Raw genomic sequence first — 22515 nt, 5'->3', positions numbered from 1 at the left:
AATCAACCAAAAAATTTGCCTTCACAGGTTAAAAAAAAAAAATCACAAATGGAGCACAATGAGAATTTCATGCCTTGTGGAATAAAATTAAACTGTCAAAAGCCTCCTGCTGCGTCCATGGGGTTTGATGTTTATTTTAGAACATCACTACTTAAATACCAAAGGACTGGCTAGGCCAATGAAGAAATGAATGGAAACATGTTGCATGGCAGGCAGACATAAAGAAATGTGAATTAATTTAAAGCAATAAAAACAATTTCATATGAAAGGAAGGGAGAAGAGGCAGAAATCTTTCAAGCCACAAAACCAAATTGCTTGGTGGGACAGCTCTTACTGTCTATAGTTGTTCCTTCATGTCCCTGGTGGGCAGGGAATGAGTGTGGCTATGGACATGCCTTAAGCAAGGACCTGAAGGGTTTTGTCAGGAGGCACCAAGCCCCACTTGCACTGGCAGATTTAGGCCACCTGCCTTCCCCAGGCAAGATATTTTGGTACACCTGAGATCTGTCCCAGAGGTTGCCAGAACAAGAATAACATTGTAGGAACAGGGCCTGCTCATCTGGCATAAGAATTAGAGCTGACACTGGGGCAGGGTTACAGCTGGGACTTCTTGTTGGCTGCACCTACGCTACAAAATTTTGTTTGCTCTCGGAAATGGTCTTCAGCTCCTTGCTAAATGGTGTGGAGCAACTGAGAGCAGAGTGCCTTGGAGACCCCTCCAGAGCAGAGCAGCTGGCTCCACGTTATAAATCACACAGCCAGGATGTGTGGGGTACCTATTTAGCTATCACAAATCTGTGGTTTTTATGTAAAGTTTATTGCAGATGCAAATTTCTCGAGTGATGTGGGCTTTGTTTTGGCATGAAACCTGGGTAGGCAGTGTTTGTCCTGGAACGTGGTGTGGGGGCAGCTGCAGACCAGGAGGTGCAAAAATTGCTATGACAGAGTTGAAGTAGGTTGTGCAGATGTACTAAATCCTCCATGCTGCCCACTGGGAGTAGTTCCTGAGCTGGACTTCCCTCAGAAGCAAACCCAGGTTTTTGTTTTCATTTGTTTTTCTTAATCGGAGTGCATCAGCTTGTTCCAAAAGAAAGTTGCCATAAGAAAATTAACATTTCTGCAGCATGAGCAATTAAATGATCAGTTCACCGAGGGATGAAATGGGAAACTAAATTATTAGACAGTGTAGAAGTAGCAGTGACTCTGATATGGCTTCAATAATACATCTACTACATCTTTCAGTTACTTTCATAAATATAAAAACATTGTCAGTTAACTGTTCCTTGCCCATAAGGAACTTGGAGTATGAGACCAAGGCTTTTCATACAGAAATGTAGTGTCTGCTTCAAGGAAGGACAATAAGGAAAGACACCTATAAAATCAGATGATGACCAGCTGTACCCTCCTTGTCTAGGCTAGTCAATGGCTTTCTGATTGTCCAAATCAGGACAAAACATAGATCTCATTCAGAAAAAAAAAAATTCACTCTGTAATTGAGATTCTTTAATAAGGACTCAGAACTGAATAGTTGCAAGCAAGGATTGAGACTGGGGAAGAAGGAGGACTCTGAGGCAGTAACAATGACATTTTCTAACAGAGGGAAGTTCTTGAAACAATTTTCCATTAATCAAGTCATGCAATCACTCCTATAATACTCATGACATTAGAATATTTCCCCTCTTTACTATGTTTCTTTACTATTACGTGTTTTTTAAGCCCAAATATTTGTTACTCTGAAACCAGGAAATGTTGGTTTGCCTCAAGAAACAGAAGAGTATTACTCCTGTCCTCTCTGGTGTGACAACCAATTTGGCTCACTCTCCTTATCACTTGAGCCACATACAAATTTTTCTGTTGCTGAATGGTAATATAATTAACCTAGCTTAATTTTCAGATTAAATGATTTAATAAGGACATAAAAAGAAATCTAATAATCTAGTTAATAAAAAGACATGAAAAACCTTTGTGAAGTAAAAACTTCCTAGTGCATTTGTCTAAAAATATAAAAATTATACTGCTATATGTAGACTGAGAGTTGTGCCAGCCATTCAATGGTTTCCAGGCTGCTCTTTCTGTATTATACACTTTGTTAAAAAGGCTGCACTGAAAGTGAGGGAAGAACAATATGAAAAAAAAAGAAATATGAAAAATAAGAGGGTATTTAGGAGAAAAATGTAGCTGTACCTGTCCCCCAAAGGAGTCTATGTATAATGATTGTTGTACAGCAGCCTCCTGAAAAATATTCAAAGATCCTCCACACAAACCCTCCTGCTTGTGTGAGGCATAGGCAACATCTTCAGCTGGATAATTAGAGGGCAACATGCTGGCAAGGAGTCTGTGTAATCTATATAACAATAACATTAAGAAAAAAGTCAACATTCTGGGGACTATGCCAGCGATCAGGGCATGATAATTGCTATAATTAAAAGCAAGGCAAATATTGCAGGAAAAGTAGGTCATTCTTCAGGCTGTGTATCTCTGATGCAAATGAAAATGATTTAAAGAAGACTGTGTAATGTGATCTAAAGCAGACAAAAGTGCTGCTCTTCCAAGGTTGCTGCAGACCCTTCATTAAATGCCTTTGTTTTCATATACCCCACCAGCAGGAAATGTTTCCATAAACACAGCTGAAGTTGTTGCACTATGGTACAAGGACTACTGGAGGAGTCTGTTGTAAAAATTCGGTGAAAGGAGCATAATTAAGACCTATTGTGTGCAAGGATGGTTTAAGGAGACTGTGTTTCTGCATATTTGAGAGCTGGTGAGCTTAAGTGCTGGGGTTTTTCTGACAGTAGCTCCAGCACTGAATTTTAACACATGTGGCTTTGCACTTTCAGAGACATTGAGACTCCAGTCAGTGTGTAACATCTGTTTGAGCCACCTGAGAACTGGTTTCTGAGAGAAAGGACAAGGCACAATAACAAGAAAACAGACCGACATTCCCTTGCATCTTCTCTAGAAGCACCTGGGCAGCGCACTGACAAAGACTCTGTCCTGCTGGGGGTGTCACTTCCTCCCCTTCTCTGCTCTCCTCACTCCCACCAGATGTTTCCCTTGCACAGGACTTGCACAACTTTATAAAGAGATTGCTGCATCCCCACATCTCAGCCCATGCTATTTCCATCTTCTTCTGCCCTCCCTAACTCCCCCAAAACTGTCTCACTGACTTCTCCCCCATGCAAATCTACATTTGGTCTGACCACTACAAGCAAGTGATGTCCCCTATGTGCTAATCCTGAAGTTTATAAAGGCTGCTGGATACATGGATTCTCATGTCTGTATGAAGCCCCTTGTGCCATGAGCCTCACGTTTCCTTCCATGCTTTTTAGGTGTCCCTGTTCTCAGCTGCCTTAGCCTGGGCTGGGGATTATACACTGAGTGCTGACCAGGGACTCTGACCTGACAGCAGTGTGTGGGACAGGCCTGTGTGTATTTCAATGAAAAAAAGAGAAAGTAAAAAAAAAATCATAAAGGTATTTGAAACATTTATTGTAACTTTTCAGTATAAGAATCTCAGCTTTCCAAAAATACCTACATTTACTTGCTTTCCCATGCCACTGCAAAATTAATTCTGTTTTGAATGCAAGGTTACAAGAATTATGCTTTAAAAGGGGGGCTATACTTAAGTCTAAATTGCATTCATTTGAAGGAATTAGCTAACTGTAAGCTCTGTTCCTCTTAATTGTAAAGATTCATTGATATCCATGGACTCTTTCACTCTGTATCCAACTTTATTTTAAATATTTTTTACATTTATAATTTACCTAACAAAGTGATAGGAGTCACAAGCAAGATTCAAAGTGCACAGATGTTTTACCTTAATAATTAGGATAGCAAAGTCATTCCTCTGTGAAACAATGGGCTTGATTTAGTTAGCATCCTGTAATGAAACTATTTAGATAATCAATTCAAATTAGGGCATGGAGCTTCTTTGGTAAACTACTGCGTTATTAACCTTAACGATGTCAATGTTTGAAGTTTTCTTTTTCCTGCTATCAAACTCAACTTATTAGTGTCTAAGGTGAAAGTCACAAGTGTGCTTCATACTGAGAAACGTATTAATGTTTGTAATTAAACACAACAACTGTCTAGCACAATGTGAGGGAATTGGGAAGTTGACTAAAATTTAGAGATAGACTGCAAGAATGAATTTATCCTTCTAAGCCTTTTCCTAAAGGTCTCCCTGTTGTTATTTGGCTTAGTGCACTGACCAAACATCAATTTAAAAATGCACAAAAAGAATTAATAATTGCAATTATTTTGGCTATACTTGTGTAAATTATACATGCTGCAAAGAAGGCACCAGTATGCAGAACTTGAAAATGGTAGGTCAATGCCTTGGGTTAACCCTGGCTGGCTGCTGGATGCTCACACAGCCACTCTTCCAGGGGTGACACAAAGGGCACCCACACGTCTGCTGCAGTGTGGGCTCCTGCACAGGCTGCACTGAGTACATCTGCTCCAGCAGGGCTCTCCATGGGCTGCAAGGAAATCTCTGCACCAGTGCCTGGAGGACCTTATGCCCTCCTCCTTCTCTCACCTCAGTGTCTGCAGGGCTGTTTAATTCCTGTCCTATATTCCTGTTAGCTACTCTGCAATCCTTTATGTGATCATCCATGTTTCCTCTGGCAGTCATACACCACCTGTCTATCTTCTGCTTATGACTTAGAAAAAGTCTGAAATATACTTTCTTCTGCTGTTTTTCATAGTTAGTCTGCCGAGCATTTAGGACAAATCAATTCCACTGTGGGAATAGTTGTCCTTATAACTCATCTTTCCTATTAAGTCTTGTAAATCTTAGAATTAGATGGACATTGATAGAATGATAGTCTCTGCAAGAAAGACTATTCAGAAGTGTTACTGCTCTGGACCTGAAAATTTAGTTATTTTCACTGCTTAGAGTTTTACCAACAGACTAAAGCCAGGCAAAAAATGAAGGCAAATCAATTAAAATGGGGCCACTGAAGAGGATAGTTTCAGGACACCAAACCTGATGCCCCTCATTACTCTGCCAAAAAAATCCCACAGGTCCCATATAGAGCCTGAGAATCCACGTTGGAATCAGAAATTACCTCCAGAGAATATATCCCTCAGCAAATCATTTTATGGTACTGTCCTCTACCTTTCTGCTTACATCCATTTGAATTCTGTGAACTGTGACAAGTTTTCTTTTTTCTCAGTATGGCTTTTCCAAAAGTGTGTTATATTTCAGCACAGGTATTTGCAGCAGGTGATTAAGTATCCTCATATTGTGCTTCTCACTATCTAACTGTTCTTCATTTGCTCATATTTCAATTCTTCCTTATAACCCACCTCTGAATGCTATACTATTTTTCCAATGTCTTTGTCGACTTAGAGATGCAAATTGTTTGGTCTAGGGCCTGTCAATTGATCAGCCATTCTGTCATTGAGGACTGCTGTTCTGAATCCAAGTCATATCTTGTACTCCACTTCTCACTGATTGTCTTCTGCAACATCCCAGGCTTTCTTTTACAGGGTTGTGCTCTTAATCATTTTTTTTCCTTACTTAAATCCTCACTTTGTGAAGACCACTTGTGCACAAGTGTTCTATTTCAATTACACCTGACATGAATTTATTGACCCAGGTTATCTTACTGTTTTTAAGATAGAGGAAAAATCAGGTGAAAGTATCCACAAGATGTAGAATATAGAACAATTTTGTAAGAGTTACACTTCTTCTCAATGGAAAAGTAACATGCTGGATGAATAGGCCAGGGAACTTCTGTATTTTTGAAGGCAAAATTCCTGCATCTCCCATTTGCTGTCAGCTACATCTATCACAATATTTTCAGTGCACACTGTGATGTGTGACAAACTGATTAATAGTGTATACAAGTTGTTGTGTCTGTCAGTGATTGAAGCATAATCAGGATTCTCTTATGTCCTCTTAGACGGATTCTCTTGGTGGAAGCAGCCATAGTCAAGGAAAAATCCTCCTTGGGGAGAAGTTTTCTGCCTTCCCAGCAGGAGATGCTGCTCTTCAGTACCACATTCCAGCACACCCCTTCTTGAAGAATGTGAGAAGTTTTCCCTGTAACAATGTTTAATTGAGTAGTGTAAGGCCCCAGTCAGCTTGCTCAGTGAGACTTTTGAAAGTGCTTACAATGGTCCATGTGCTCTTAGAGTCTGTTCTTCAAGTTTTGCTTGAAGGAAGGAAAAACTCCAGGAAAAATCTCTCGTGCACAAAGATCCTTGAATTCTAACAGCTGAAGATCTTTTTGCTCCACTTTAGGCAGGATTTACTGTGAAAAAGAACAGTGTGGAGGCCTCCAGGGAGCTGCAATTCAAAACAAGCACTAATGTACAAGCAAAAGCCTAATTCACACAGATGCAGCACAAGAAGCTGTACCTTCAGTGGTTTTTTGGCACACAAAAAATAACTTCCAATGGTTTCTTGTCCAGTTAAAAATCATTTTCAGCATATATTGGCAGCACATTATTTCCTTTCTGTGCTCTGACTCTAAAGGCTGCTCCTCAAAATGGAATAATTTGGAAAAGCGATAAACTCTTTCCCTGATCTCTGATTTGAAAATCCGAAGAAATCCAAGAAAGCTTCATTGGAAGAGACACATCTGCTGAAGTTGAAGTGTCAGTACTGCTTCCTCTTTTTTTTTTCTCTTCTTTCAAAACACAAGTCAGACCTACTCTCATTTAGCATCTTCTAATTTAAGTTGGAGGTAGTTTTTTTTCCAAAGTCTATTACAAAACAAATGTTCTGTCTTCTCCAATTAGCAGAGAACACTGGCCAGCTGCCCAAGTAACTAATCAACATGAAACTTTTATCAAGACATACTGCAAAGGATATACACTATTAGGTGCCAGATTCTATCACTTTTTCTGAAATTCTATCACTACTGAATGAAAATTTCTGCCACAAATCAGTTTCTGGATGTTAAACTTTGTCTTATTTGAGAGGATGATAACTAACATCAAATATTTTGAGACTCCTGCAAGGAAATATTTTGTAAATACTAATGTCCTCATGGAAGAAATGCTGTAAAGTTATCTTCACTTATTGCTACCCTACCCTTCAGATGAGCAGAAAAGAGTTCTAGTTTAATTGCACAGCAACACAGCCAGAAATAGACACAGACAGTGACATCTGCACCAGAATTTCTCAGCTAGTTTGAAAATTTCTAACAAGTGCTGAGTACTGTAAGTGGTTCCCTGCTTGGTAGCTGAATGCTAAACTACTTTTGCCTAAAGAAAATTTCAGGTGCTTAAGAACAACTAATTCATCTCCTTTGCTGTATTTTGTGTTTCCTTAGCAATCCAGGGTACTAAGGGTGTTTGTATCACTCTCCAGAGAAGTATTCAGCTCCTTGATATACTTTATGGAAAAAAGGCAATGGGTGCTTTTTTTTCTTTGTCTGTGTGTGTGGAAATGCCGTAATTGAGAACCATATAACTTTCTTACCATCCCTCAAAACTGGGTGCATTGCAAAAGTGCACATGGTAAGCAGCCTGAACATGCCCTGTTCTAGACCACAGTGTTATGAATTGGAACAAGGCCACCCCAATTCAACACAAATTGAACACTATTTATAACAACTGATTTAATTTTTGTCTTTTTATCTTACTCAAGAAAAAGATTTTTCAACAGGTCCTTCTTCTTGGCTTCTCCTTTTGTATGATCCTTACGAGAAAAGGGATTCGTTAATGCCATTAGCTGCATCCTGTAAGGCTCCCTGACAGGGTAATAATTACATGGTCCAAAGATGGATAGTTATGAAGGCCTCAAAAAGGATTCCAGGTGCTCCCATGAGCTTTGGGTGTCTTCTCAGTTCTCCATCTGCTCCAAAACCACCACTGTTTCTGAGACACACTGAAGATTCAGATGTATGGGTAGTCTGTTGGATCACTGAATTTATAACATGATTTGCACCATTATTGCATATAACCCATTGCTATTTTCTTCCCAAAAAGAAGTTGTTATAATTTCTTAGCAGGCAATACTCTACATCAGAGCACACCAGCACATCTGTGTTGATATGTGATTCTAGTCAGACAAAAAAATTTCAAAGAATAATTCCCAAACACTTATTTCCCTTCTGCAAATCTCCTTGTGGAGCTCTGCAGTCAGATTCTACTTCATCTCCAAGCCCCTGTTCTACTCCCTGATGAGAAATTACATTTTGTTTGGATAGCAGACTTTTTTTCCTCAAGGTGTGCCAAAGTCACTGACTTGCACTTCAGTGGTTGGTGACAGCAGCGTGCCCACCAGCTCCTGAGGACTGCAGCTGTTTGTACTCTGTGCTGCTCAGACTTGAATGTGCCTACGGGACCCCAAGGAAAATGTGCATCTGAATATCTGAGGCTGTGTTGTACAATATGTTGTCTAATTTCAACACTGTGGTACGCCAGCTTCCCTAGGAGGTTTCTTAATGCAGTCTTACTGCTCGATATCCTCTGGTGGCTGCATTGCTCGCAGCTCACTGGGGAGGTGGCAAAGCAAAGCCACTTGAAAACAAACACTGCTCATCCTTGATGGGGAGAGGAAGGAAAGTAAACAAAGACTGTGCTGGCAGTGTGACAGGAGGGATCAGGCAGCCTCTTCTCTTTCAGAGGCATTGGCAGCCCCCGTTGGCCAGGCTGCAAATGCTACCTGGTCCCTCCAGCTGTGGCTACACCGTTTAGCTGCCCTCAGTGGAGGCAGCATCCAACACCTTCCGTGCACCAGCTGAATGGGGCAGCTTGTCCAAGTGTGAGTCTCATAGAAATGAGGATCTTTTTGAGGAGGCCAGCAATGTCATAATGGCATCACCATAAATGCTTTAATCCCACGGACAGAGAAAAAGAGAGTGCATTAAGGTAGACAGGGTTATTCTATGATGCTGCTGCTGGTTAAAACCATGTTTTGAATCAATGTTTAACTGCAGGATATTGCCTCCATAATATACTGCATCAATACATCAACAAAGGAGTGTGAGTCTGATACTACACTGTTCCATAAATCATCCTCCCATCCCCAGCTGTAGAATTTATTGATTAGCAGGTTGGTATCTGGGTGGAGAAACAGTTCTCAGGATGGTTTTTTTTTTCCCCTAGTGTTTACAGAATAGGCAGAAAACAAATTTCTTACTTCCTTTTGGAGGAGCATGTGCTGTGTCTGGAAAACAGGACCAGGCTCAGATCTTTCTTCCCCTGGTTCCCCTTGTGCTGCTGTCTCTGCAGAGGCACATTTCCCATCCCCATGGAAACAGGATGAGGAGCACAATTTGCCTCTCTGCAGAGGACCCTCTCAATAAAGCTGCCCAGAGGTCTTGGCTTCTCACAACCCAGGCAGTGACACCAGGGCTCCCTTTGGGATCTGAGCTGCCCTTGGACACCTGGACCAGACCCTCCCAGCAGTTTTCATTCCCAGAACCCCATGTTTTTCTCTTCCAGAAGTCCCACTGCAAGAGAGAAAGCAGCTATTATTTTTCCTGTGAAGCAATGGGGATACCTGTCTGCAGCCTCTACTACCTGTCTACCTAATAACATTTTCTCCTTGGATATTTTTGTCTAATCCAGGGCCTGGGATGGATAATGTTTTCCATCACATCTGAAGGAAATAGCACAAAATTGTAAAACCTGGATGGAACTCTCTAAAAATGTCTCTGAATAAATTAAATTAAACAAACTGGATTATTGAAATCCTGTTTCAGGATTTCATTGTTCGGGAGATGATGGATCCAATGGACAGTATCTGCCATTTGGGAATGGTGAAATCAGTTGTGTGGGAGAAAAAGCAGAGACAATTTGCAGTGAAGGAAGAAACAAGGTGATGCAGATTCAAGGCCACTGCTATGCTACAGGGGGATGGACTTTCCTGGTGAAAATGTGGAGTCCAATTCTCCATTTGTCCTGTTTAAACATACAAGTAAATAAAAAAAAATAATAAAGGAAGCCCCCAAGGAAGAAGAATCTCCTTAATATTACCTGGTAATCAGCATTTTATTCAGAGAATTTCTTAACTTTTCACATGACCACAGGTCATGTTAATACAGAGTACTGACTTTCTGGACTTCCAGTGTGTACACAACTGTTCTCAGAAATGCTGTTTTTTCTCCTTCAAGAAGAGACAATATATGCCAACTATCAGGTTTCTCATCCTGACACCTGGGGCCAAACAGCTGATGATTAAAATCTTTCAGAAACATGAGTTTTGAGCAAAGAAGAGTCAGTCACGATTGCTTCAAAACTCCACTTTCCTCTAGGTGAAATCAGCTTTTAAGATTATTTTCTAGAAGATTGGAATTGGATGTCTTTTCAGATTAGTAAATCAACCACAACATGGATTAAGAGAACTAATAAGAGGAGGTTATCAGTGTGGAATAAAAAGATAGTTAAGGGAAATTTATAAAATATATCTACTGTGAAGAAGTTTCTGATGCAGGAAACCCTTTGCTATAAATGAAAGAACATGATGAGAATAATTCTAAAGAGACCATATATACAACACAAATAAAAAGTACAGTCAAAAGTCGAAAAATGAGCAAATTCCAAACAAGTTTTTGATTATTATAGGATTATTGGTAACTAAAAACCAGCAAAATTATTTAGGTTATTAGATGAAATGTCAATTTCATTGACATAACTGAAAGTAGGATCTTACTACTTATTAATTTTCAAAATATTTTGTGCTTCCATATTTAAATTCATAGTATCAATTTCAGGCTTTTATGGAGCTTGACACTTTTAATATTTAATGTTCATAATATTTTAATTGAAAAAATTTACTGAAGAAGTCATAACGTAGTAAGATACACAAATTTCCAGCTGTTTTAATAAGAATTGGCATCCTTTTTATTTTTTTTCAGCAGAATATTTGGTCTCATTATGTCTTCTTGAAATAGAAATCTGATTTGAAACAGCACCAATTTAATATACTTCATGGTGCACTTTTATGTATTTTACTTGTTTCAATTATTAACTTTGCTAAATGGCCATATGGAAAGTACTTTTTAATGTGCTGTTAATTCCCTGATTTTGTACCATAATAAATGTTCTCAGCAAAAAAAGAAAAAGTTGTGTCAGCTTCTATCCTCATGCCATTTTGTTCTGACTCAACTATTTTCATTGCAGAGGCAGAAAATCCATCAGCTGGTATAACTGGACATGCTTGGAGGACATGCATCCAGCTGAAATTCCTATTTTGTGTTTTTGCAGACTGCAGACAAAGAACAATAAATAGGTGTTCCCCATCTCTCATCCTCTAACCCCAAGACTCATCTGTGGCACCAACCCAACCTGTACAGCAACAGGTCAGTTTTACCTGACCTTTGTCAAAAACAGCCCTCAGGGAAAATCAAGGGCTTTTAAAAAGACTCTTCTGCCTGTTTCATCTTCAGAGGAACTTCTAAGGAAATGGATGCAGCACTGTCTATGATGGTCACACTGAAGTCTGTTTTGGTTCACCAGTTATGTTCACTTTCCAATTCCATTCCAAATATACTGGGGCAACATAAACCACACTTTTCAGTTCATTCCATTCATGCCTGATGAATTTCTTGAAGAATGGAGCCATGAATTTTTAACAACTCTGCAAATATGAGGGAAAATAATGTATTTTCATTTCCTTATTTTCTAAGCAATTTGACAAGGGAAGTTGTCCCTGTGCTCTCAACAGAGAAATCTTACATCAGCTCAGATACTTGCTCTGTGTGCCAAGGCAGTATTTCATGCTCCTGCCCTGGTCAATGCCTCACAGAGAACAGAAGAAAGGTTGATGTCTGCTCTCTGTTCCAGATCAATTTTTCCTTTCTGACTGCTTGCCAGAGGAGAAGGGAACATTTTTTTTATAACTTTTCTAACTACTCCAAACTACCTGGATTCCTTGTTGCCTTAAAAGAAAAGATCCTTGAAAAACAAAATGTCAGCTGAACTGCTGCTGCTGAGGGGCTCACAAGTCACAGCTTTAGATAAGTCCCATCTTGCTCATTTTTCTCTTTCTCCTCTCTTGAGCTACACCTGCAGCTTCCCACTAATAAATCAGAAGTCAAATACACTTCCTTAGATTTTATCAGAATGTGCACAACTGAGTGTGAGGGCAAGAGGAATCTGCCAGAGTTGCTTTATGTATGTTCTCTGTTATTTTATCCTATTTTGGAGTTTCATGGGTTAAAAATAAGCCAAACCATCACCTGCTGTGCACATCTGAAAGCAGCTTTAGCATACTCAAGGTCAGGGCTATAATGTATAAATATTCTGCAATATTTAACATATTTTTCAGTCTGCATCCCAATAGTACCCCCAGAATAAATAAAAAAGATGTTGTGTTTTTCTGAATGTAACCACTGCTGCTTTTCCTGTTCATTAAAGCTGCATATTTATGTACTTTCTTCCCAGCAACAGTGTCTGAACAGGACTTATATTTTACCTTCACTTTTCTACAGCACAGAAAGCACTGCCACTGCTTAAGAGCTAAAAATGACAATGCTATAGCAGCCTCTAGCCATTATTATTTGCAGTGGAATGTGGTTTTCATATTTGCTGCCTTCTAAGATATGAGCTATTTCTCTGAATATATGCACACACACACGTTGTCTCAGAGGAAGAAAAAACCTCAACCAACTGCTCAGATCCAACAGTTTAACTAAAAGGCATTGGTTGATTTATAAACAACCAGTTTCTGTGGCCCCAGTCCCAAGCTCTGATCACCCTCACGTTCCCCCTGAGATGCTGGGTTTTTTCCTGGCCGTTTAGAGACGATGCTCTGATGGGAGGAGGCAGAGTGCAGGCTGCTTTCCCTGACCACAGCAGGGAGCTGCAGGAGCTGGGCAGTCAGGGCATGCTGGATTTTGCAGTTCCTCCAATGGGGCAGTAATCTCTGGCAAAGAGCAAGGCCACAGGAGGGTGGCTGCCTAACACCCAGAACTTGGCCACAGACACACACTAGCCTCTTAGGGGGTGTTTAAATCCTGGCTTCTGAGAAGAACCTTTCATCAAAACAGTGCTTGAGGTACAATGAGAATTTACTGGACCTAATTTTTCTTTTATCTCAGCAAAGTTTTACTATGACCTCCTGGGAATGAGATAAGTGGAGCAATTGAAAGACAGAACAATATTTTGGATAATGCTGCAAATTACAACTTGCAGCAACCTAGGCTCTGATTAGCAAGTACCTAATCTCAAGCACAGGAGACATTCCAGTAAAAAACAGTCTGTATGTTCAAGTACCCTGCTGAATTTGAGTCTTGGAGATGATTTTCTCCCTATTGATTGATATGTATCCTGAAATTTTCTGGTCACACTGCAGGACACAAACACAGAACCTAATCCAGCTTACAGAAGGTTGGTGCTCCCTTTCTAATCATCATTGTGTGTCAGGGCCATAACAGTGATTTTATCTGAAAATTAATTTATCAATTAATTTCCAGATTTAAAAAAAGTTCTCAAAATAAGTTATTGTCAATATTTTAAATCTGTTTGTTGAAGTGAAAACATGGATTTGATGTCATGAACTCCCATTTACTACAGACTAGAGCAAGAAAATAGCTGTTGCACCAGTTATTTGCAATCATTCATGGTCATTTATCTCATCAAACTCTGGTCAGCTAAGCTGTTCTGAACATAATGCCCCATGAGTCAGGCTCACTAGTGGAAAGGAAACCAGTGGAAGGGTCTCTCTCTACAATGACAGTGGAAAGGGTCCAAATACCACTACAGATGGTAAACATCGTAAACAAACAAGACTATGAAGACTTAGAACCCCTCTCCCTCAGATGGTATCATTAGTGAGCTATATTTCTAAATCACTAGGTTTCTAAATCTCTAAATCATGCATTCTGTCTTCCCTCTTCTGAAAACAGTAGAAATTTTGCTCTGAATTCAACTAAACTAATGGGAAATTACCCAAAAACAAGAAGTCCCAAGCACTTTTCTCTCTTTGTTTCATTGGTTGTTAGGGTTATGGCTGGAAAACAGCGATTGAGTGCACAATTCATTACCCATTTTTAGACAATAAGGTGTCTATAATATAGGTATCTGCATGTGAGCTGGTGTTTAAGACTTTGTTGCAGTTAGAATTCAGATTAATACAGATTAAGCAAAACAAGGCTAGCATTGGTGTCAGCTGAATATCCAAGCTTTGCAACTGTCCAGCCTAAACAATGAGAAGATTCAATTGCCTAAATATTGATGCCATTTTGACTATATCCAGTTTCTGCTTCAAATATGACTGGATTTCCCAGAAGTCCTTGATGTCTCTGACACCCCAAAACATCTCATATGGCAGCAGGTGGCACACTGAGATAAAGAAACCAGGTGCCATTGACTTGGGCACCATTGGCTGTGCTCCAAGCTTAGGCACGCATGGACACCCACATGCAAACATCTGAACTTCCATGTCTGCTAGCTGGAACAGATCTGCATCTGTTTGTACATGCACAGTAATATGCTGCATCATTAAAACTTAAATTCACCTCTATTTCGCTTCTGCTTTCAGCCTCCCAAGTTTTCATTTCTGCATTTGCTTCTTAACTGGTGCTGCCCTTAACTGGAGGAGGAGAAGGATGTGAGTCAGGTCTCTGCTCCCAAGGACACAACTGCTGCAGGCTAATTTGTAAGAGGGGAGGCTGGTGGAGCCACTCAAGCAAGTTCAGCCCAGTATTGTGTAAATTCAGAGGGCTGGAAAAATAGATTTATGGTCTTCAAACCTCAACTCAGCACAGACCAGAGAGAGATTAATCAGCCAGCATTATACACGTTACATCTCCAGGCAAAGCTTCTGAAAGAAACAAGTAAAGGAACTCACAGAAATTGGGTTTTTTTCCTCCCACAAGCCCGTTTCAGAATATAGAATGCTTCAGATGTTAAAAATGTAGTTTCTTTCTTGTCACTGTGATAACATTAGCTTTAGGTTGCTTCCTGCTGCTGTGTGACAGCTGTTGCAGACATCAGTTGGATTGCACAGAACATAAGTTTGTCATATAAATTTAAGCTACCCAATCTCTCATCTTCCTATAAAACCTAACCCAGTCATCTTCTGTGTAATATCTGGTCATTGGAATGATAAAATTGTTATAACAGCATCTTGCCTAATTGCATCCGTCAATAAAGATGGATTCTACACAAAAAAAGCATCAATTAAAACAATCAATCCACAAGAAAGCAGTCACTTTTAATGCATCATTTATCACAACAACCTGGTATTCTTCTCTCCCAGTTTTTAGAAATCTTGTTGCCATAACAACTGGATGTAGCCTTTACGCAGAGTGGGCCAAATCCTGTCCATGGTGACACAGATGTAAATTCAGAATAACTTTGCTAAAATGCCTGGAAAAACAGTGGTGCAAATATAATCTGATGGGGCAGAATGGGACCCACTATCTCTTTGTGTTACCATTTTCTTCTGCTGCTTTGCCTTGTCAGGAAAACAAGATGTTTTTCTCTTCTACTCTGAATAAGCTCATAATGTAGTAGAACAATCAGACATAATGACAGGTTAAACAAAAAAGGAGTGTTATGTCTTAAATACCATATTAACTAAATTTTAAATCTGTATATTAAAAGGTTTTTTAAAGCCCAAGAAAAGACTAAATATCAGATAGGAATGTATTCTCTCTGTTCAGAGGCTACATCTAAATCATATAATCAATAACTTGTGTAATAAGAAAATATAATGAAGGTAACTTCATAGTTGTTTGGCTAAACAGAAGATATACACTCTCACAGAAAAAATGCCTTGGAGGGTCCTGGGTCTTATCTAGAGCAGGAAGCCATGCAGTTAAACCCTGTTTATTTACATAAATAAACTCATTGAAACTCATTTCAAAGACATCATAACAAATATTCTTAGACTTGTCCCTCTTTTCAAGGAAATCCATAGGAATTTGCTGTCATATCATAGTCAGTGAGTGGATCATTACACCCAAACAAAGCAGAATCCAGGAAGAAAGTGTGAATCTTTTCTATCTGGATTGTTCTACAGAAGCATTTTCCAGTCTACCAACCAAATAACATTTTAATTAATTATAATAGCAAACAGAAACCCAGTTGAATAAGTGCTTTGGAACTTGGTAGAGATAAATCTGGTAGACACATACCCTAATGATAATTTTAATACCCATTCCTGTTACAAAACCAAATTATGCCATCAGGCAAATTCTGTAGGTAAGCTGGAGAGAGGGACACGCAGAATTTAAAAGGCAAGGAATCCTTTACATGTAATCCACAAAAATAACCAACCTGCAAACTTCTATACATTAGAGATATATTTTCCCTCATTAAAGTCAAAAAGTATGGAGCTGCCATCCTTGACAGTAAATAGCTCATCACATTTGAAGGCTTTCTCTGGGTGAAAGGAGATTCAAAGACCTGAAAAACCTGGCAGCAGGAAGGGAGGTGACTCGTTACATTCAGAGCAATCTTAGAATAATGTCATTTTGGAATGTAATTTTGCAGGCAAACTCAATAGCAGACATTACTAGTGCTCAGATGTCACTCTGAAGATTGATGCATCAACATTGCACTGAGGCAGTACAAGAGCCTCAGAAAAATAGATTAGCAAGGCTTACTATCCAGTGAAAATGTAAGGTTATAAAGTTAAAAAATGCACCTGGCCAGAACATGAAGAGGTCAATTACTTTGTCTATTTGCCCAAAGGCAGGATCATCTCTAACTACATCATTCCAGATAGCTTTTTATTCTGCTTCCATTTAAAGACCTTCAACAAAGATGTTTCACAATATCAGCATCTTAATTTCCATGGTTCGTTATCTTCATCATTAGAAGGTTCTATGGTGCACTTGAGGGTATGATTTCAGCATGGATAGGTACTGCTGCAACACCTTTACTGCAAGATCAGGCATTAAGAGCAGTGAAACCATCTTGACACAGGCTGCATTTGCTGAGCTTTGACTGGATGTCCATTAGTAACAACAGTAGCCCACTACAGTTTTGCTGGTATTGATCAAATGAGTTGATCTGCTGTATTTTTCTCCATCACCTCCCTTACAGTACGGTTTCATTTTATTTTCTTTGGGGCCAGGATGTTTCACAGTTCCCTCTTACAACTGCTGTGGCTAATGGTGAACACTATGGTTTCCAAGCACTTTTCCAGAATTTTTCAGATTGATTCAGAATCAACTGTCAGGTGCCTGACAAGAGCTGTACTGCTCAGTGTGTGTACTAGTGTGCTTGTTTCAGCTGGGCTAGAGTTAATTTTCTTCACAGTGGTTAGTACAGATTTTCTTTCCCCCAGCCCATGCCTCCAAACAGAAACAGAACTAGTAAGAAGATGACAAAACAATAAGATGAAAAAATTCTGTCATGTTTCATGGCAGACTAATTTTGTGAGTCTGTGCAGTGAATGTCACTACAGTACACCACAAGAGGAAAATTGTATCATTTCAGAAAAAAAATTGAATCTAGATTGGGAATCCAACTTCAAAACATTGGATGTTGAAAGGAAACATTAAAGCACAGAATCAAATTTGATAGAGGTACTTGGCTAGAACTGAAATGCCTCCCTGTGAGATCAAACCTTAAAAGCAAATTCTGAATATCAAAACAATAGTGAAAGACCAGCACAACTTTTTGAAGTCTGGGAAAATGCCTAAATGATGGCAGATGGCTGGAATTAACATGGGTATTAGGCCCCACTGGCAGCAAAATCTCTTCTTGGCATCTTATAACTGCATGGTGGTAGTGTCCATGCTCTTGTCTTGCAGGGTCATTTTACCAGACCCAACCAAGAGTGAAGGTAAAGGGCAGTGAGTGGAAAGATTATAATCAAAATGGTTGCTTCAGAAGCAAGTGTTGGTAGGACCTTTATGACAGATATGGTAAAAACAAGGCCCACACTTGACATTGCTGGTAAAAGATTAAGAATAGAAACATTGGCTGTGAAGAAAGAGCCACTGAGTGTTGAAAAAAATGGAGAAAGCATCCTACTGATGAAAGTTAAAGACTAAATCCATCTAAAAGCCTTCAACCAGGTTGAAATTCCTAGGTTTGGGAGTTGTGTGGTCTAGGCTAGGACTCAGTATGGTCAGGGGAGGAGAATTATTACTGCAAGGCAGCACTTACCTTACATGCCTGGAAGGTACCTCTCCTTTTCATCTTATCTGGAGGAGAGGTTGTGGTGGTGTTTGCAAGGGTCCCAGGATGAGGGAAGAGATGAGAATGTTGACTCCATGTTTCAGAAAGTTTGATTTATTATTTTGTGATATATATTATATTAAAACTATACTAAAAGAATAGAAGAAAGGATTTCATCCGAAGGCCACCAAAGAATAGAAAAGGAATGATATCAAAGGCTTGTGACTGACCGAGACAGTCCGAACAGCTGGACTGTGGTTGGCCATTAATTAGAAACAATCACATGAGACCAATCACAGATCCACCTGTTGCATTCCACAGCAGCAGATAATTGTTTACATTTTGTTTCTGAGGCCTCTCGGCTTCTCAGGAGAAAAATCCTAAGGAAAGGATTTTTCATAAAACATGTCTGTGATAAGAGGTAAGGAACTTTTCAACATAGGCACCTCAGTTCTACTGGGATATGATCAGGGAACAGAGTCAAATCTGCATCAGTGACCAAAAGAATGATTTTATTACAGTGTGAGTACTTTCAGAGGAAGAAAATGGGAAGTGCAACCGAGTTCTCCAAACAGAGTGGAACAACACTGTGTGGACCATGTGGCATGAGGGTGATTCACCATGTGCACAAAGGCACAAAGGGTTTTAGCCCAAAACCCTCAGAGGAGCTGGCCCTCTAATGCTTGCTGAGTACAACACTTAGTGCAGTGGCACCATTCTTGCTATCATAAATGTGATGAAGGGAATCTTTATTTTATAACCCTCTTAAAACCAGACCAGATGCCAAATAGGAGTCTTTACATTCTGTAAAATAGCAGTGAGTAAAATTATGAGACCTATAAATTAGAAGAAATCATCACTTTGAAAAAATAAAAATAGAAATGAAAGAAAATATGCCTGGAAGGGTTTCAAGACGTTCTCTAGCCTACCGTCCCTTCCCAAGTCAGGATCTGCTCTTTTTCTTGACATTCCTAAAAAAAGTTTATCTAACACCTACTCTCAAAGACTGCTACTAATAAAGATTTCACAACCTCTGGAGACAAACTATTTCCAAATTTAACTTGAAATTCCCCTGAAGGAATTTTAAATGGTTCCTTCTAGCTGTAACATCTACACACATTTCCCTCTTTTTATTCCCCTTCTTTTGAAGCCAGCTCCCTATTTCAAGGAACACAAATCTGATTAAGTCAGTAATATACTAATTTATACTCTTCACAGCCCTGCTGAAATTATTCTTCCAACAGTGCAAAACTCAGCATGTAATTAAACCTGTAAAATTCTATCTTAATGCTGAAAAAAAGGTTTCAAAGATTTCATTCATACAGACCTGTTTTTTATGTCCATCTTGATATCCCTTATATGTCTCTTACAGTTTGTCCACATTTTATAATGATGTCAAATGATTTATTACCTTCTATCTCTTCAATCTAAGTCTTCAGTAATTTTCTATTACAACAGAATTTCTCTTCCATATTTTTCTTTAATTACTTTCAGCTGAACTTCTTTATATGGCCATATGTGTAATTACTATGACTCTTACTGAACCAGCAGCTTGCAGATTATTAAGTGGATTCTGCTCCTCCTGGTGCCATTGGGAATTCTGCCATTGTCTTCAATAAAAGCAGGACTAGACCCCTGCAAGAGCCATATTATTGGATAATTCAAAGCTCTGGTGAGAATTGACACTGCTATATTGACAACAGCTTGTTTTTTTAGTTTAGGATATCTTAATTGGATTAACCAGTCACTTTGTTTTGTGTAATGATTTTATATCTCTGAATGCAATTTGCTATGATTAAATAAGAAATGTTTCCTTCTTCAACTGACATCAACAAGAACAGTAAGTAGCTTTCAGTCAAAAGTATAAATTCCAACTGGCATCTCTTCATGCACCAGCAATCTTTGGGTGAAAAACGAAACAGGGTGAGTGTGAGGAAGAAGGAATTCGGTCTGGCAACTGGGAGTGCAAGAAGAATTAACCCAATCTATTTCTCTTTCTCTTTCAGGTTTGTGTCTCAGGGAAAGTAAAAAAGGATTCCAAAGGCTGCACCTACACACCCTGCTCTGGGTAGATGCCAGCTTCACAGGTGTGTCCTCTTGAACCCTGTGTTGTTCAATGTAATGCTGTTGGTTTACACCAGCCAGGGGTGGACAGAGGAAGGCTGGTGAACAGAAGACAGCCTGAAGCTGAGGTGGAGGAGGTTTAGGTTGGATGTCAGGAAAAAGTTTTTCACCCAGAGGGTGGGTAGGCACTGGAACAGGCTCCCCAGGGAAGTGGTCACAGCACCAAGCCTGACAGAGCTCAAGAAGCATTTGGACAGCACTCCCAGGCACCCTTGGGGTGCCCTTCACATGGCCAGGAGTTGGACTTGATGATCCTGGTGAGTGCCATCCAACTCAGAATATACTCTGATTCTCCAACATTTGCTGCCTGAGCTGAAGTTCAGGCCCTTCATAAGGCAGCAGGTGAGACTTCCACTCGCAGTTTTTGGGATAGCACTTGGCTCAGCTCCCACCTGCCTTGAGTAGCTCTGGCTGATCATTAAGTAAATCAGGTTTAGGTGCGCTGCCCTAAAAATTAAGCCAGGTTTCACCTCTCTCATGAGAACTGAGGAAGAGGCAGGGGATTGCCCTTATTATGACATAACTACAACTTCCTTTCTGTCTTGGAAAGAGAGGATTCAGACTGGCTCCACAGGCGCAGGCTGTCAGTGACCACATGAGATTCAGTGGCAGGTGCTAATGCTTAATCCACCTGTCAAAATTCAAATAAACTGCTTTGGACTGGGCTCCTGGGATCAGGTTTTTCCCTAGCATTGAACTATGTTAGCAAGGGAAATTCTATTTGTTGGCTGAAAGATTCTAGAGTGTCTAGCAATTTTTTTTATTTATTTTATTAAATACTACATTATTTTAACTTGATTTTTCCATGGAAAAACATGCTCCAGAGCAATGTGAGATCCAGTTTACATTGTCTTAAGCAAGCTGTACACTGGCCAAATAGTTTCTAAACCGTCAATATGCTATCTCACTTTTCATCCATAATTTCTTCTGACCAGATTCAGGAATATTTGGCCCAATCATTTCTCAGGCAGTGATCTTGTAAGTGATTAAAATGCCTTCTTGGTCATCATTTATTCAGATTACAAAAAAAGAAACAATTTAACATTTGCTCAGACTTGGGAATTCTTCAAACAAATTTGCACAGGTTTTTTGCTCTTATTTTGTTCTCTGTTGAAATAGATCCATTCCGGTATTCGTGACATAGAAAAATAATCATCCCACCAGTCTTGCAACACATAAAAAACTGGAATTCTACATCCCCCTGCTGGAAAGATATTTTGAGTATGTGTAAGGCATTACACCACCACCTGATCCTTGCTAACCTGGCAGTTTGGAAAGCAAAAAAGGCTGATACCTATTGAGTTCCTTCACTTTCCCACCTGCAGAGTCCACCTATGGGAATCCCTTTTGGAGAAACTTGTCATTTTTACTTACAAAGTACACTTGTCTAAAAGCAGAGCACAGGATTGCTGTAAGTTTTGGGGTTTTTTTTTTGGGTAGGATTTGACAAACTTAAATATTTACAGGGTAAAAAAGGTAAAAATCAGAGCTACCAAATTAAGGTGATAAAGTTACCTTCAAAATCTATATGATGGAAGAAAAATACTGTCAAATGACTGCCATGTGCTAACTAAATCTTACAAAGAAGTATTTTTAAATGGCTGCCTGTTAAAAGATTAAGAAAGCTGGGTAGTTGTTCTGGGTTTTTTTTTCCCTCCTCAAAGATACTGCTATTGCAGGAAATTGTGTTGTTTCTTGTGTAAAGCAAGTTGGGACATCCATCAAGATGAATGTGTTTACGTGCATACCTGGTGGCATAGTTTGAAGTGGTATATTGTAGATATAAAACTCTGATCAAACTTATCAGACAGGAAATTTTTGTGCAGTAATTTTATTTCTTTGTTCCTTACTAAAATCAGAGCTGCTGCCTGGGAGCATGCAAGTATTTAATTTTGTCACATAATTCCCTCAATTTCAGGCCATGGTAAGTAGCACTTTTGTACATGTCAGCTGTCAATTCCCATTAGAACATCCAGCTATTACATGGTTTAGATACAGCTGCCTGATGATTACTGCTGTATGTTGTGAATTCATCGCTCCAAAAATGGCAGAATAAATTGAATAGTAAGGATTCTGTATGAATTACCTCGACCTGTGAAATGATAATTTCTGAAAGCTTTATCATGTTATCAGCTTTTGCTGGAGAGGATTTGCAGAGCAAAAGGGAAGAGCCTTGGTGGAAAGGAGATAAATCTCCTCTGATCAAGTGAAGAGAGACCTCTACAGGTGTTTGGTTTTCTCAGTCCAAAGACCTTTGGAAATCATTCCCTGAAACTCTTAAGCAAAAGATGTGCCCAGGGTTCAGCTGCTGAGTCAGAGGTGATGGGAGAAGATCCTGACCATACT

Source organism: Agelaius tricolor, unplaced genomic scaffold, assembly GCF_023055355.1.
Source record: "Agelaius tricolor isolate 1412-34295 unplaced genomic scaffold, bAgeTri1.0.p SCAF_7, whole genome shotgun sequence".
Lineage (NCBI taxonomy): Eukaryota > Metazoa > Chordata > Aves > Passeriformes > Icteridae > Agelaius > Agelaius tricolor.
This window is presented reverse-complemented; position numbering follows the sequence as displayed.